Genomic DNA, 16,620 nt, shown 5'->3' on the forward strand with positions numbered 1-16,620 from the left:
ACTGACAGCCGCCAAAGACACCGCGTGTTGCTTTTTCCTTGACATCCACGGTCACCTCCCCACTGCACGGTGCTGCTCTGAGGCAGAATGCTGGGCCTCTGGGTGAGGCTCAGCTGCTGAAATCACTCCTTCCCCGCCCAGGTACCTGATCTGGAGAGAACCTCAGGCTTCTACCTGTCTCTAGCTCCAGGAACCTGGTGTGTCCCGGCAAGCTTTATCCGTATCGGTGCTTCTCTGGCATCAGCCAAGTTCATGGGGAGGCAGCTTGGAAGACCCTCCAGAGGAGGTGAGCCCCAGTTGCCTAGCTAGGGTGAGGTTGTGTCTCCCTCAGTTGGTGGCCAAGCCCTCAACTACCAGTCACCTGATCTAAGACCCTGCCTGCTTCCTTCCTGCTTAGCGAGATTTCTCTAACGGGAGGTGCAAATGTTTTCCTTGTATCCGTTTTCTGAGAGGTACCCAGTGTAAGTGCGAGTGTGTGTGTCTGTGTGGATTTTCATTTAGGGCAGTGTCTAGTACTGTTTCTCAGTGTAGATTTATGTTTACTTAAAACTGTGAACTCGCTTTCCTGACTGACTTTTCCCTTTTGTAATAAACACCTTTGGTTTAAAAAATTATTCTTATTTTCTGTATTCATTCCAGAGGTATTTATTTCTGCCGAAGTCGTGACAGTGATGAATAATCTGGCTCTAACAGAACTTACATTCTCTTGGGTTAGACAAATGTTGAAGAACTAATACCATAATTTTTAAATTACAATTACGGTAAGTGCTAAAAAGGAGGAAAACGAATTGCTAAGAGAGGATATGACAAGTCACCTGACTTATCCAAAGAGGGAGAAAGGCTTTCTAGAAGGGGTGCTGATTGAGCTGAACTCTGAGGGATAGGTAGAAAATAACTGGGCAAAGGACGTGTATGGGGTGGAGGAAAGCACCATACTAGAGAGCATTGCAGGAAGTTGAAACAACATGTGCAAAGGACACTGACTGCTCTCAGGAGCTGAAAGAAAGTGACTGAAATGCAAAGATCCAGGAGGAGCATGCCCAAGAGGAAGCTGGTGAGAAGGCAGAAGGCAGAAGACAGATCCTGAAGGGCCTGTTCACCACACCAAAGACTCTGGTCTTTACCTTATGAGCTGTGGCAAGAACTAGTGAGTGTAAACAAAAGAGTTATATGATTCTTTTTTTTAAGAGATGGTTCTAACTACTGTGTGGGAAAAGCATGGAGGGAGGAAATAGAATTGGGAAGTTATTTCATTAGTCTTAACTGAGAGGTGATAGTGGCTTGACCTAGCTTGTGACTAGAGATGGACAAAACTGGACAGTTTTGAGATATATTTAGGAGGTAGAATTCACAAACAACTAAGGCCTGAAAATTCAAACTAGTAGACATGAATTTAAGTTTAAAAAGGGAAAAAACCTAGTAAGGTTGAGGAAAGTCCCTACTTAGAAAGGGTGGCAGGGGCGCCTGAGTGGCTCAGTCCATTAAGCATCTGACTTCAGCTCAGCTCATGATCTTGCAGTTTGTGAGTTCGAGCCCTGTGTCAGTCTCTGTGCTGACAGCTCAGAGCCTGGAGCTCATTTCGGACTCTATGTCTCCCTCTCTCTCTGCCCCTCCCCTGCTCACAGTCTGTCTCTCTGTCCTTCAAAAATAAATAAACATTAAAACAATTTTTTTTTAAAAGAAAGGGTGGCAGAGTTTACTTTGAGATAATAGCATTATGCAAAGACTAGAGGGTGTTACGGGAAAGTCATATTTTATTCCTAAAACTTAAAATTCTGGGTTGTTGGATCTATCTATCTATCTATATCTTTTATGTTTCATAAAATAATAATTTATAAATTATACATCCATTTCATAAACATTCATATATTGTATGAATACATATTCATGTTATATTTATGAATATCTGTGTGTTCAAAATGCACCCATAAGAATAATAAGGAACTCTTGAGATGTTCAGGGCAAATTCCTGTTGAAGACCAATTGGGCTACTCAACATGGTTGGTCTGCTTGGGAAATAATAGAAGTAACTACTTAGAGAATGTGTTTATATTACACAATTTATATCTGCCTATTTATTGCTACTTTATTTCTTCTTCATTCCTTGGAGAAGGACCTATAACAACTAAAGCTATTGGTCTCCAGGCAAGCCAGACACAGATACAGCAGTTGGAGAGAAAAATCTTTCCTGGGTCTCTGTTTCCCTTAACCTTCTGGAATCGGATTCATTCCTGGCACTTGAGAAGGTCTGATGAGTGAAAGATGAGTTGTGGCCCTCTGGTACTTCTGGGGAAGTGCCATTAGGTCGTAAAGAGAACAACTGGGTAAGGAGTTAGGAAATAGGAGCCCTACCCCCTGTTCTAGACCTGGCTTCCTGGATTGCCTTGAGTGGAATACTTGACTCCCTGGGCCTAAGTTTTTGAGCAGGAGAATTTGAACTCGACTACGTCCGGGATTCCCACAGTACTTGTTCTGTGACTCAAAAGGAGAATACAAAGTCTCCTACCTAATACTTCACAGACAGGGTCTCTCTAGTCATTCATTAATTCGTTTGACAAACGAGAACCACTGTGTACCAAGTATGACCATTGGCATGAGGCACATAGCAGTGAACATAGACAAACATCCTCGTGGGGTTTACATTCTAGTGTTGACAGTGGCTCTATTCAAACTCTGGCATTTTTAATATACAGTTAAAAGAAGATGTTTTGGGGTTTTGTTTGGTTTCTTTTGTTTTTTTTTTTTTTAATTTTTTTTTTCAACGTTTATTTATTTTTGGGACAGAGAGAGACAGAGCATGAACGGGGGAGGGGCAGAGAGAGAGGGAGACACAGAATCGGAAACAGGCTCCAGGCTCCGAGCCATCAGCCCAGAGCCTGATGCGGGGCTCGAACTCACGGACCGCGAGATCGTGACCTGGCTGAAGTCGGACGCTTAACCGACTGCGCCACCCAGGCGCCCCGTGTTTTGTTTGTTTTTTAACACTAGTCAGAAAAAGTTTGTTCTTTCAATACTTGTCTCAGGCAGCATCTTCTTCCTTAAGAAGGCCATCCCTCTGAAGACTCAGAAAGGGCAGAGTAGTCCATTCATCTGTAAGTTACAGCGTTCTGTGCTAGGAGATTTATTCAAAAATTGTATGTATATTTACATATTAATAGACACAAATAATCATTCCTATTGAAAGTCAATATTGGCATTGGTCATCTCAGTCAGACTATAAATTCCTTGCAGAAGTGACCACTTACTCTCAGACAGTTGGTGAAGTGCTGGGCCCCAATAGGTGCCCAGTGCACACTTGCTGAACAGCTCTGTGCTATGGGAACGTGTTGGAGCGGATACCCCCTGCCCTCACTGACTTGTCCCGGAAGAGCCCTCAGAGCAGGATTACACCTAAGGAGAATAAAAATGAGAAGCCCATAGAATCAGAACCATGGACCAGTGATCGTTTCTTTGCTACTCCTGTCCTCATAATCCAGCAGTTGAAAAAAAATGACGGCGACTATACAGATTCTCCTTTGGCACCCACATTCTGCACTCCTGGTTTGAAAATTCCTTCTACGAAGAACAGTACAGCTTTGGGATCCACAAATTATCCATTATCAGAAACAAACAGTTCATCAAATGATTTGGAAATGAAAGATTGTACATCGCTCGTTTTAATTCAGAGAAGTGTTTTGAGAATTTTGCAGATCCCTCTTCTCCTGTAATTTCTTCTTACGAGAATCTGCTGAGAACATCTACACCTCCAGAAGTAACTTCCATTCCAGAAGATATTCTCCAGAGGCTATCAAAATACAAACTCAAACCTAGCTACTCCAGTGGCAGTGAAAGCCAGGCAATTCACATTGCCCTACAGCTTTCCCCCTTTTTATTATTATTTTTTAAATTTAATGTCTATTTATTTTGAGAGAGAGAGACAGAGCACGAGCAGGGGAGGGGAGGGGCAGAGAGAGGGAGACACAGAATCCGAAGCAGGCTCCAGGCTCTGAGCTGCCAGCACAGAGCCCAGCGTGGGCTCAAACCCACAGCCATGAGATCATAACCTGAGCAGAAGTCAGACGCTCAACAGACTGAGCCACCCAGGTGCCCCTGGATTTTCCCCCTTTTAAAAAACCAACCCATAGTAAAGGTGAACATGGACACTGAAAAAGAAAAGAAAAAAGCTGGAATCCCACTCATGGGCTCTTGCCAGGTTTCCTTTGCTCTGCCTGCCCTTTTTCGCCCTCAGGTTTGTTTCCCTGCCCAAAGCTCAGGCTTGCTCAGGTCCTGCTTCCACAGCTGTAAGCTCTCCACGGCAGACCATGGTTCTATTCTCAGGGGTGCATTCCAGCACATGGGCCTCCCAAGTGGGGAGGGCTCATCACAGGGAATACCCTAGAAATCCACTGAGGTGTGAGAAGAAAATATTCGAATACACACACATACACATTTACTTTTTATCAAAAAAAAAAAAGGAGGAAAAATTAAGATTTACTTACATTTCATGCGTGGATTGACATCGGCACCCTCACTCGGTATGCATGTCTGATGGCCTCTCAGTGCATATGGTACCCTGGTCACTTTAAGGGAAAGGGGTAAGGGGAGTTTCCACAGTAAAGACAGGGTCACTGAGGGTTCAGTGAGGTAGATTTACAGATTACGTTATCTGGTTTTAACTAACTTGCCCTCACAAAGTAGAAAGGTGGCTTTAAAAGATTCTTACGAAAACAAACAACAAAAAACAAGAACAAAACAACAACAAACAAAAAACGACAGCTGGAATATAATGCCAACGATATATCAAATACTTACATAGCATTTACTACACACCAGCCACTATCCTAAGTGCTTTGTCTCTATTAATTCATTTAACCTGCACAAGAAACCCAGGGAAGATGGGACTTTTTTACTCCACTTTAAACATGAGGAGACTGGGGCACCAAGAGTTTAAAGTTGCTAGTTCTTAACCCAGAGCAGGCAACCTGTCTCCGGTCAGTGCTCTTAAGTACAATACGATACTCCTTGTAAGCACAAGGAAACAAGAAAATAGCAGAGTGAACACTTCTCCTCTTGGTACAACACCTCACTCACATATCTCAGGAAGTTAAAGTTTTGACTAGTGTGATGGTCAGACGAATGTTTATGAAACTATCAAGAAGATACTTGAGGGACACCTGGGTGGCTCAGTCGGTTAGGCGTCCGACTTCGGCTCAGGTCATGATCTCACAGTTTGTGAGTTCGAGCCCCGCGTCGGGATCTGTGCTGACAGCTCAGAGCCTGGAGCCTGCTTCACATTCTGTGTCTCCCTCTCTCTCTGCCCCTTCCCTGCTCATACTCTGTCTCTCTCTGTCTCAAAAATAAATAAACATTAAAAAAAAAATTTTAAAAAAAGAAGATACTTGAAATATGGGTTTACATTCACCATCCTTAATGATGAATGTTGCCTTGTTTATGACGTCTTGGGATGTTAGCCAGTAATAGGAGGACATGTGTTCAATTCATAAATAAATTAATCAATATATCTTAGTGGGTTTTTTTTTAATGTTTGTTTATTTTTGAGAGACAGAGCATGAGCAGCAGAGGGGGAGAGAGAGAGAGGGAGACACAGAACTCATAGCAGGCTCTAGGATCTGCACTGTTAGCACAAAGCCTGACGCAGGGCTTGAACGCACAAACTGTGAGATCATGATCTGAGAAGGAGTTGGACGTTTAATCAACTGAGCCACCCAAGCACTCCCTAGCTTAGTGCTTTCTTAAATAAGCACCAGGTGAGAACAATTTGGAGACCACTCCCCTGGAGATTAATGAATAGCTAAGCAACTCTTACACTCCAAATTATTTGTTGTGGTTACTTTCTGGGGACTGAGATTGTATGCAATCTGTGAAGTTTTAAGATAAAATTTCCATTTATTACCTCTAAATTTAAGTAGTGTTGGAATTTTCCAAAACTATCATGAAACATTTTATAAGGCAAATTTGAAGAACAAAATTTATTTCTGTGCCTCTGCTAACTACCCTAAAGTGCCTGATTTCCTTTTTTTTTTTAATGTTTACTTATTTTGAGAGAGAGAGAGAGAGAGAGAGAGAGAGAGAGAGAGAGAGAGAGAGAGAGAGAGTATTAGTGGGGGAGGGGCGAGAGAGAGGGAAACACGAATCCAAAGCAGGCTCCAGGTTCTGAGCTGTCAGCACAGAGCCTGACGTGGGGCTCCAACTCCTGAACTGTGAGATCATGACCTGAGCCAAAGTCAGATGCTTAACCAACTGAGCCACCAGGAGCCTCAAAGTGCCTGATTTCTTTGCATGGCATTTAGGATCTTCCATGATGTTTGTGACCACCTTCTTCAGCTCTCAGAATCCCCAGGTTACTTTTGCCTTCCACCAATCTCTTCTCAGCAGTGTCTCTAATGGGCTGTCAGTACTTAGTTGAGTCTTGGCCATTGCATTAGGCATGTGCCCTAGAAGGGCCTTTTTTTCCTCACTGGAACAACATCTTTCCAGTCACCTGAGACTCAAACGTCATGTCCTGCCTGAACCTACTTCTCTATACACTCAGGACTTTATTTATAGATGCATTATATATTTTAACATATTGTTTCAGTTATGGCTAGGGCTTCCCCATGTGAGTGTGCACGTTGTGAAATGCACACAGATGGAGGCTGAAATCTTGCCCAAGCACTGTTCACCAGACTGTGAACCCAGGGACACTTTTTCCCAATTCACTCACTGTATATTGCTGTTCCTACCAGATTGCAAACTCCCTAAGAGCAGAGAGCCTTCTTGTTCATCAATCTGGCACAGTTCCTGGCAAAGAGGCCTTGTCAAAAAGACTCTCAATAAATACCTGTTGAATTGCATTTCAGAGCACATTTTCAGACATAAAGCTCTTACATGCTCCATCATTTTTAATCTTCTTTATTCAGTTATGCAGGAAATCAGCCACCACACTGACTTTATGTTCTTTTGAGCATTTATCACAGTGTCAAACACCTTAGGGATATTTAGTGGAGATTAATTTATTATGGTAAATGACCCTTGCTCATTTTCTGTTCTTTTCATCACATCTTATCTATTTTTATGATCTACCTTCTAAGTTTTATTTATTATCTTTTATCTCCCAAAGAGCCTTACATGATTGTAGTGTTCACACATGTAATAAATTTTGAAGTTTTTGTAGTTAAATCAAATGAGACATTGAATCTGGCTAAGAATTTATGACTCCACACAAACAACAGTGCCATTCACACAGCGGAATCCAGTAAATTTGATTATTGGCAAAATGAGCTCATAGTTGAAGATTCTGAAAAAAAATTTTAAATTTAAAAAATGGCCTAGTTATCTATGCACAGAGAAAATTCTATCAAGAGCTACCACCTAAGTGTTAATTTCATTGGTTTTTCTACCAGAGGTCTCATGTAAACCAATGAAAAAATATTCCTCGACTCACATGTATTGGTCTGTTGAAAAGTCATGATAGACAAATTTAGATGATGTTATGCAAAACAAAACAAAAACAAAAACCTGCCTGATGATGGGGCGCCTGGGTGGCTCAGTCGGTTAAGCGTCCGACTTCAGCTCAGGTCACGGTCTCACACTCCGTGAGTTCGAGCCCCGCGTCGGGCTCTGGGCTGATGGCTCAGAGCCTGGAGCCTGCTTCCGATTCTGTCTCCCTCTCTCTCTGCCCCTCCCCCGTTCATGCTCTGTCTCTCTCTGTCTCAAAAATAAATAAACGTTAAAAAAAATTTGTTAAATAAAAACAAAAACAACAACAACAAAAAAAAAACCTGCCTGCTTTATAAAAAGAGGGAAGAAGAAGAGGAAGAAGAGGAAAGGAATAACAACTACAACTGCTTTTTATCTTTTTAAAGAAAGTTTCACCTTCAGGGTGTGTAGAAAGAAATTCATAATCTTCCAGAAAAGAGCAACTATAAAGATTAAATAACTGAAGGATTTTTTTTCTTTTTTTTTTTTTTTTTAAGTAAGTGCTACACCCCACGTGGGGCTTGTACTCACGACCCAGAGATCAAGACTTGCATGCTCTACTCACTGAGCCAGTGGGGCACCCGAAGGATTAAATAACTAGATCTTTTAAAAATGATCAAAAAATGGGGTCACTTTGTCTAGTGAAAACCATCAAACACTTGATGGTTTGAACATTTAAGATGTAAAGCATCAAGCTGCAAAGTTCATGTGCTGAAATTTAAAAGAAAGGTCCAAAGACATTGAATCATCCAACTTAGTTAAAAATTAAAAGTGATTACTCATTGCTTTCCTTCAGTGAAGGTGAATTATACTCATCACTTAACCATTAAGGAAGTTAAAATATATCCTATGGAAATATATTTTACATGTTAAAATATTTTCTAAACTGCGGAGTAAGACTGCTGGTTCGAATCCTGGTTCTACCATTTATTAGCCTACTGACCTTGGAAAGTTATTTAACTTCTCCATTCTTGTTTTCCTGTCTGAAAAATGCGGATAATAATTGTACCCAACTCAGAATGTTATTGGGGGGAATAAAGAGATACTATGTGTAAAATATTTAACACAAGGCCTGGATCATAGTAAATCTCAACAAAAATTTGTGACTGTCATTAGAGATATAATAAAGAACTTATGAATCAAAATTGATAATAGGGGTACCTGGGTGGCTCAGTTGGTTAAGTGTCCGACTTTGGCCCAGGTCATGATCTCACGGTTCATGAATTCGAGTTCCACATCGGGCTCTGTGCTGATAGCTCAGAGCCTGGAGCCTACTTCAGATTCTATGTCTCCCTCTCTCTCTGCCCCTCCCCGACTCATGCTCTGTCTCTGTCTGTCTCTCTCTTTCTCTCTTAAAAATAAACATTAAAAAAATTTTTTTTAAACCTGGGTGGCTTGGTGGGCTAAGTGTCCAACTGATTTCAGCTCAGGTCATGACTCACGGTTGGTGCGTTTAAGCCCTGCATCAGGCTCAGCGCTGACAATCTGGAGCCTGCTTGGGATTCTCTCTCTCTCCCTCTCTCTCTGCCCCTCCCCTGCTTGCACTCTCTCTCTCTCAAAATAAATAAACATTTTTTAAAAAAACAAAAGTTGTCAAATACTGAACATCTATAATGCGTCAATCACCATGTTAATTAATTTTCATACATTATTTTTAATTAGTTATTTTTAAATTGTTTAATGTTTATTTATTATGAGAGAGAGAGAGAGAGAGAGAGCACGAGTGGGAGAAGGGCAGAGTGAGAGTTAGAGAGAATCCCAAGCAGGCTCCACACTGGCAGCACAGAGCTCCATGCAGGCTCAAACCCACGAACCGTGAGATCATGACCTGAGCTGAAATCAAAACTCAGATGCTTAACCAACTGAGTCACCCAGGCACCCCTAGTTGTTTTCAAATTATCTAAGACATTGGAACACCTGGGTGGCTCAATCGTTGGGCGTCAGACTTCCGCTCAGGTCATGATTCCCCAGTTTGTGGGGTCAAGCCCCATGCTGGGCTCTGTGCTGACAGCTCAGAGCCTGGAGACTGCTTTGGATTCTGTGTCTCCCTCTCTCTTGGCCCCTCCCTTGCTCATGTTCTATCTCTCTCTCTCTCTCTCTCTCAAAAATGAATAAACATTAAAACAATTTTTTAAATGAATTATCTAAAATGCACATGCCCCCGTGGCCAAAGAATTAACACAGCATTATTAAATGTGAAAGTGAAGATTAGAAGAGCCCAGCCTACACTGATGTTTACATTGACCACCTCTAATTCCAAGAACTCAGAGAGAACTACCGTAAACTTTCTTTTTGGTAGACTAAGATCATATGCTCCTAGAGATTTCTGTGTCTACAGTAGTATATACATATATAATCCTCATCTTTTAGTATACAGATGCTATACATGCTATCCTACAACTTGCTTTTTCTTTTCCCATTTATTATATGTCGATTTTCTTTCTAGATCACTTTTTAAAAATAAACTTTTCATACTGGAATAATTTGGGGCTTACAGAAACTTGTAATAGGATCTTGTATGTAGTCTGAGACATGAAATATGAACACAAGATATAACTTAGATACATTTGTTAAACATAAGAAACCAATATTGGTTCGGGGGTATTAGCTGAACTCTGGATTTTGTTCCGATTTCACTAGTTTCTCTGCTAATGTCCTTTTACTGTCCCAGGATGCAAGGCAGCACACCATGATGCAATGAGTTCACATCAATTTTTAGTTTTCTACCTCATTCTAACAACCGAATAGTGTTATATAGTACAAGTGTACCATAATTTACATAATCCTATTGACAAGTTTTCATATTTTTTCTAGCTTTTGGCTACTGCAAACAGAACTGTAGTGAACATCAATTTGTGTACAGGCATGCCTCATCTTATTGTGCTTTGCTTTATTGCACTTCACAGATCCTGAGGTTTTTCCAAACGTAAGGTTTGTGGCAACTGTGTATCCAGGAAGTCTATTGGTGCCATTTTTCCAACAGCATTTGCTCACTTCATGTCTTTGCATCAGATTTTGGTAATTTTTGTAATATTTCAAACTCTTTCATTATATTAATCATGGTGATGTGTGATCAGTGATCTTTGATGTTGCTATTATAATTGAACCACGCCCATATAAGACAGTGAATTTAATCGTTAAATGTTGTGTGTGTTCTGACTGCCCCACTGACCAGTTATTCCCTGGCCTCCCTATTCCCTGAGACACAACTGTATTGACATTAGGCCAATTAATAACTATACAACGGTCTCCAAGTGTTTAAGTGAAAGGAAGAGTCACACATCTCTCACTTTAAGTCAAAAGCTGGAAATGATTAAGCTTAGCGAGCAAGGCATGTTGAAAGCCAAGATAAGACCCAAATTTGGCATCTTGGAATAGTCACGTTGTAAATGCAAAGGAAAAGTTCTTGAAGGAAATTCAGAGTGCTACTCCAGGGAACACATGAATGGTAAGAAAGCAAAACAACCATATTGCTGATATGGAGAAAGTTTTCATGGTTTGGATAGAAGATCAAACCAGCCACAATGTTCCTTTAAGCCAAAGCCTAATCCAGAGAAAGGCCCCAACTCTCTTCAATTTTAGGTAGGCTGAGTGTGATAAAGAAGCTGCAGGAGAAAAGTTTGAAGCTAGCAGAGGTTGGTTCATGAGATTTAAGGAAAGAAGCCATCTCTGTAACAGACAAGGGCAAGGGCAAGCAGCAAGTGCTGATGTAGAAGCTACAGCAAGTTATCCGGAAGATCTAACTAGGATAATTAATGAAGGTGGCTACTCTAAACAACAGATTTTTAATGTAGGTGAAACAGCCTTCTATTGGACAAAGAGGCCATCTGGGACATTCATAGCTAGAGAGGAGAAGTCAATGCCTGGTGTCAAAGCTTCAAAGGACAGACTGACTTTCTTGTTAGGGGCTAATGAAGTGGTGACTTTGAACTGAAGCCAATGCTCATTGATCATTCTGAAAATCCTGGGGCCCTCAGGAATTACGCTCGATCTACTCTGCCTGTGCTCTATAAACGGAACAACAAAGCCTGGATGATAGCACATCTGTTTACAACATCGTTTATTGAATCTTTGAAGCCCACTGTTGACAATTACCGCTCAGGAAAAAAAGATCACTTTCAAAACACCACTGCTCATTGACAACACACCTGGTTCCCCAAGAGATTCGATGGAGATGTACAATGAGATTAACGTGATTCTCATGCCTGCTAACACAACTTTGGCCCTCGGATCAAGGAGTAGTTTCAAGTTTCAAACCTCATTGTTTAATAAATACATTTCATAAGGCTATAGCTGTCATAGACAGTGATCCTTGAATGTAACGGGGCAAAGGAAATTGAAACCTTTTGGAAAGGATTCACCATGATGGATGCCATTACACATTTTGTGATTCATGGGAAGAAATCAAAATATCAGCATTAACAGGAGTTTGGGAGAAGTTGATTCCAACCCTCATGGATGACTTTGAGGGGTTCAAGACTTCAGTGGAGGAAGTAACTGCAGATATGGTAGAAATAGCAAGAGAACAAGAATTTAAAGTGGAGCCTGAAGATGTGAATGAATCGTTGCAATCTCATGAGAAGACTTTAACAGATGAGAAATTGCTTCCTGAGAAGCAGGATTCCATCTTGAGATGGAATCTACTCCCCGTGCAGAGGTGCAGAGGCCATGAGGACTGTTGAAATGACAATAGAGGATTTAGAATGTTACATAACCTTAGTTGATAAAGCAGTGGCAGGGCTTGAGAGGATCAACTACAAAGTTGAAAAGTTCCAGTGTGGATAAAATGCTATCAAACAACATCACATGCTACAGAGAAATCATTCGTGAAAGGAAGAGTCAACCAATGTGGCAAACCTCACTGTTGTTTTATTGTAACAAATTGCCACAGCCACCCCAACCTTCAGCAACCACCACCACTGTGGTCAGTGAGCAGCCATCAATATCAAGGCAAGGTCCTCCACCAGCAAAAAGATTAGGACTCACTGAAAGCTCAGATGATGATTAGCATTTTGTAGTAATGAAGTATTTTTTAATTAAGGTATGTACATTGTGGGGGGTTTTATTTGGACTTAATACTACTGCACACTCACTAGACTGCAGTATAGTAGAAATACAACTTTTATATGCACTGGGAAACCAAAAAATTCGTTTCCTTTGCTTTTATGAGATGTTTGCTTTATTGTGGTGGTCTGAGTTCTGCAGTATCTCTGGGGTATGCCTTACATCTTTATTCATTTGTACAGTCGGATAATCTTAGAAATAGAACTGCGGGGTATAAAGATGTGTACATTTTGTTCATAATTTTGATGTACATATTGCCATATTGCCTTCAAAGAAGTTTACACTAATTCATATTCTACAAAATGTAAATGAGTTCTTATTTCCCCATAAATCTTGCTAATCTGAGAGTGAAAAGAGCATTTTGTTTTTTTTCATCTGCAATTCTTTAATAATGAGTAGGGTGGAGCATCTTTTCTGATGTTTATTGGCAATTTGTATATCGCTTTTGTATGAAATGCCATTTTTTCTCTTTTATACAGGAGTTATTCATCTTTTCCTTATTGATTTATAAGAGTTCTTTTATATTAAGGAGATTAGCCATTTCTTATATTTGGTGCAAATATTCTTCCAGCTAATATTTTGTCTCTTGACATTATTTATATTAACATTTTGCTACACACAAGTTGAAAAGATTTAATTACCATCTTTTCCTTAAAACTCTGGGTTTTGTTTTTGTTCCATGACAACATTATTATAAAATATTCACCTCTGTATACATTATGTGTAATCCTCACAATTTAGTAAAGTAATTATTGCAAAGAACACTTGATATTCTCGAGGAATACTGAGATGTCTTCAAACACCAAATTTGTAAGCACTACACAATTACAAAGATCTTATGAAATGATTCAAAGGTTTAACACCGTGACTCCAACTTTGCTTTATTGGATTCCTCCTTATTTTGGACCTTGAAATTTAAGGGTTTGTAGACACCTAGAGGAAGCTAGGATGAATCATGGTCAGTTTTCTTTGATTTCATTAAGCTCTGATATTTGTGTCTCTACCTTTGATATATTTGTAAGGCACTTTCTGTTAGTGTGAGCCTCTTTTTATGCTGTTGAAGACACTAACCCATAAACCTTTTCTTTTATAAACATCTTCAGCTCAGAAAGAGGCAAGCACTTCCTTGGCAATGACTTTTTTTTTTTTTTTTTTTAGTTTATATCAATGGAAAATGCTATGTCAGGTCCTTGAACCCATCTCTCTTTGAGGCCAAAGTGGGTTGAGAGTTCTACTAACATCTTCACTAATTGCTTCATAAAATACTTGCATATGCTCCTAGCATTTTCCTGAGCATCATGTTTCCTATTCTTATCTTTACACCAAGAGTTACTCATGTTTTCAGTGTTTACTGGGTTTTCTACTCATTTGAGGAATTTTTTTTTTTAACCCCAGTGGTGGAAGCACTCACTGAACATAGTTTCTCAAAATTGTTTTTTCTTGCTTCTTTATTGATGTCATTTCCATCACAAATATAAGGCTTTGACTAAGGTTACATTCCACTCTCTCACTTAATCAAAGAGCCTATCTCATGGCAAAGAGCCATCACTTTATTAATTTCTTCAATTTCATTGCGAATAGATTTGCAATTTCATTGCAAATAGAATTTCTTTTCAGAGCCATTTTTTACAAAAGAAAATTTTAAGCATTCTCATGGAGATACTACCTAAGTGGAGAAGAGTAGGCAATAAAGAAACTATGTCAACGTACAGTTGCTGGATGATTAACAAGATTTATTCACTAGCTAAATGACTGGTTTATTTACTCATTTATTCCACAAATATTTAAAAGCACCTATATGCCAGGCATAATTAGGGCTGCATAATCCCTCATGGAGCTCAGTCAAGGGCTGGAATAATTATAGCCAGTACATATTGATTGTTTCATATTTGCTGGACAGTGTGCTGCATGTTTCAAAGTCTTTATATATCAAGTTCCTCACTTGCAAAAAGGGGATAATAGAGTAGTTTTGCATAAAGCTGCTGAAATAATTAAATGAAATAATATGTGTAAAGTGCCTAGAACAGGACTGGCTACGTCTATAAATAAATAAATAAATAAATAAATAAATAAATAAATAAATAAATAAATAAATAAATATCTTGTTACAGTTTTATGATTATTATTATTTTCTTTGTATTTAATATACCTTAAAAAGTGGTGCTATTATTATCCTCATTTTATAGATAATAAAACTGATGCTTAGTAAGTTTAAGAAACCTATTCAAGGAAAACCACACAATTAATAATAACAGAGGTAGGATTCAAATTCAGGTAAGCAATTCTCAGCTTATTCTTTCAACCCCCAGCTATCCAGTCTTCTATACTCTGGCTAATGATAAAATTTAAACTTCCTTTCTAGCACAAATATGGAGGGTTATATGTCATGGACCTTTCTGGCCAAAACTGCAAATGTTAAATTGATAAATGCCAACGGTCCGCTTTCTACTTGAGAAAAAAGAGATTCAGAGAGGTCTTATATGGAAAAGTGTCTGAGCTTAAATCTCAAAACAGGGGTCCAAAGCCATATCACACTGACTAAAAGATCTTTTAACTTTATTAAAACATAGTCATGGTGAAAATTTCTATTCACATTTATGGAATACATTTAACAGTATTACTGGTAGTTGCAGTTAGAGTGGTAAACATCATTAGCTCTTAAATTATACAATGTGACTTTGACTATATGGCTTTAAAAATGGTTTAAAATGTTTTGTAAAGGGTCGTGAAGGGAAAGGAAAGAAGAAAAGAAAGGAAAGAAATGCCTTACATATTACAATGGACATTTCTTTTTTTTTTTTTTCAATGTTTTTTATTTATTTTTGGGACAGAGAGAGACAGAGCATGAACGGGGGAGGGGCAGAGAGAGAGGGAGACACAGAATCGGAAACAGGCTCCAGGCTCCGAGCCATCAGCCCAGAGCCATCAGCCCAGAGCCATCAGCCCAGGGCCTGATGCGGGGCTCGAACCGCAAGATCGTGACCTGGCTGAAGTCGGACGCTTAACCGACTGTGCCACCCAGGCGCCCCTACAATGGACATTTCTAAATGCACTTTTTATTTTGGGGAAATTTCAGATTTGCAGGAAAGTGGCTAAGAAAAAACGAGAGAGTTCACACGTACTCCTCCCAGTTTCCCCTTTACATTACCATCATACATTTGTCTAAACTGAGAAACTGACATTGGAACATTGTTAGTAACCAAACTATCTATTTTATTTCACCAGTGTTTTCATTAATATTCCCTTTCTGTTCCAGGATCCAATCCAGGGTACCACACTGCATTTAGTTGTTATGTCTCCCCAGTCTCCTCTGGTCTGTGACAGTTTCTTAGTCTTTAATTGTTTTTCTTAAGCTTAACTGTGTTCAGGAACACTAGCCAGATATCCTGTAGAATGTCCCCCCGTCCAGGTGTGCCTGATGCTTTTTTTTTTTTCATGTTTTGACTGGGGTTATATTATGAACTTTTTAAAGTGAAGGGAACAAGAAAAGTAATCCAAAACAATTTATAAGCTTCTGACCTACACCAGTCCTGGCAATTTTTTAAAATGTGAATCTCCCCTAAGAAATGTCATTAATTCAATAAAAATTTATTAAGCCTGTGCCAGGCACTCTTATAGGCACAGAGGAAAGACAATCAGCCTAAACTGAATGGTCATGAAAAGCCTGTTTGAGGAGGTAACATTTGAGAGGCCCAAATGACCAGATGGAACTACGTAAGAGCAAAGATTTGGGAGAAGAATGTTTAGGAAAAGGGATTAACTACTGAAAGGCTTTGTGGCCGAGGTAAACTTAGTTTATTTAACAAGCTTCAATAAGGGCAGAGTGGCTGGGTCATTGTTATAAAAGGAAGAGTGGTAGATGAGAGGAACAAAGTGGCCAGGGGCTAGCTTGCATTGGGCTTCATAGGCCATGGCAAGGGATATGAATTTTATGCTGAGTGGGACAGGAAATCTTTGAAAGGTTTTAACTAAGAGAAAGTTTTAACTAAGAATTATATATAATCTGATATGTTTTAAAAGGATTACTCTAGACATTTTGTGGAGTATGAATTTTGTGGGATAGGAATAGAAGCTAGGAGCTTCTAGTTTGAGTTCTAG

General features: G+C 39.6%; 1 pseudogene; it reads left to right on the forward strand.

Moving 5' to 3' along the window:
- The first annotated feature begins 252 nt into the window (after nucleotides 1-252).
- Nucleotides 253-12,789, forward strand: LOC123380243 (annotated as a pseudogene).
- Nucleotides 12,790-16,620: the final 3,831 nt, after the last annotated feature.

This window comes from Felis catus, chromosome D1, assembly GCF_018350175.1.
Source record: "Felis catus isolate Fca126 chromosome D1, F.catus_Fca126_mat1.0, whole genome shotgun sequence".
NCBI lineage: Eukaryota > Metazoa > Chordata > Mammalia > Carnivora > Felidae > Felis > Felis catus.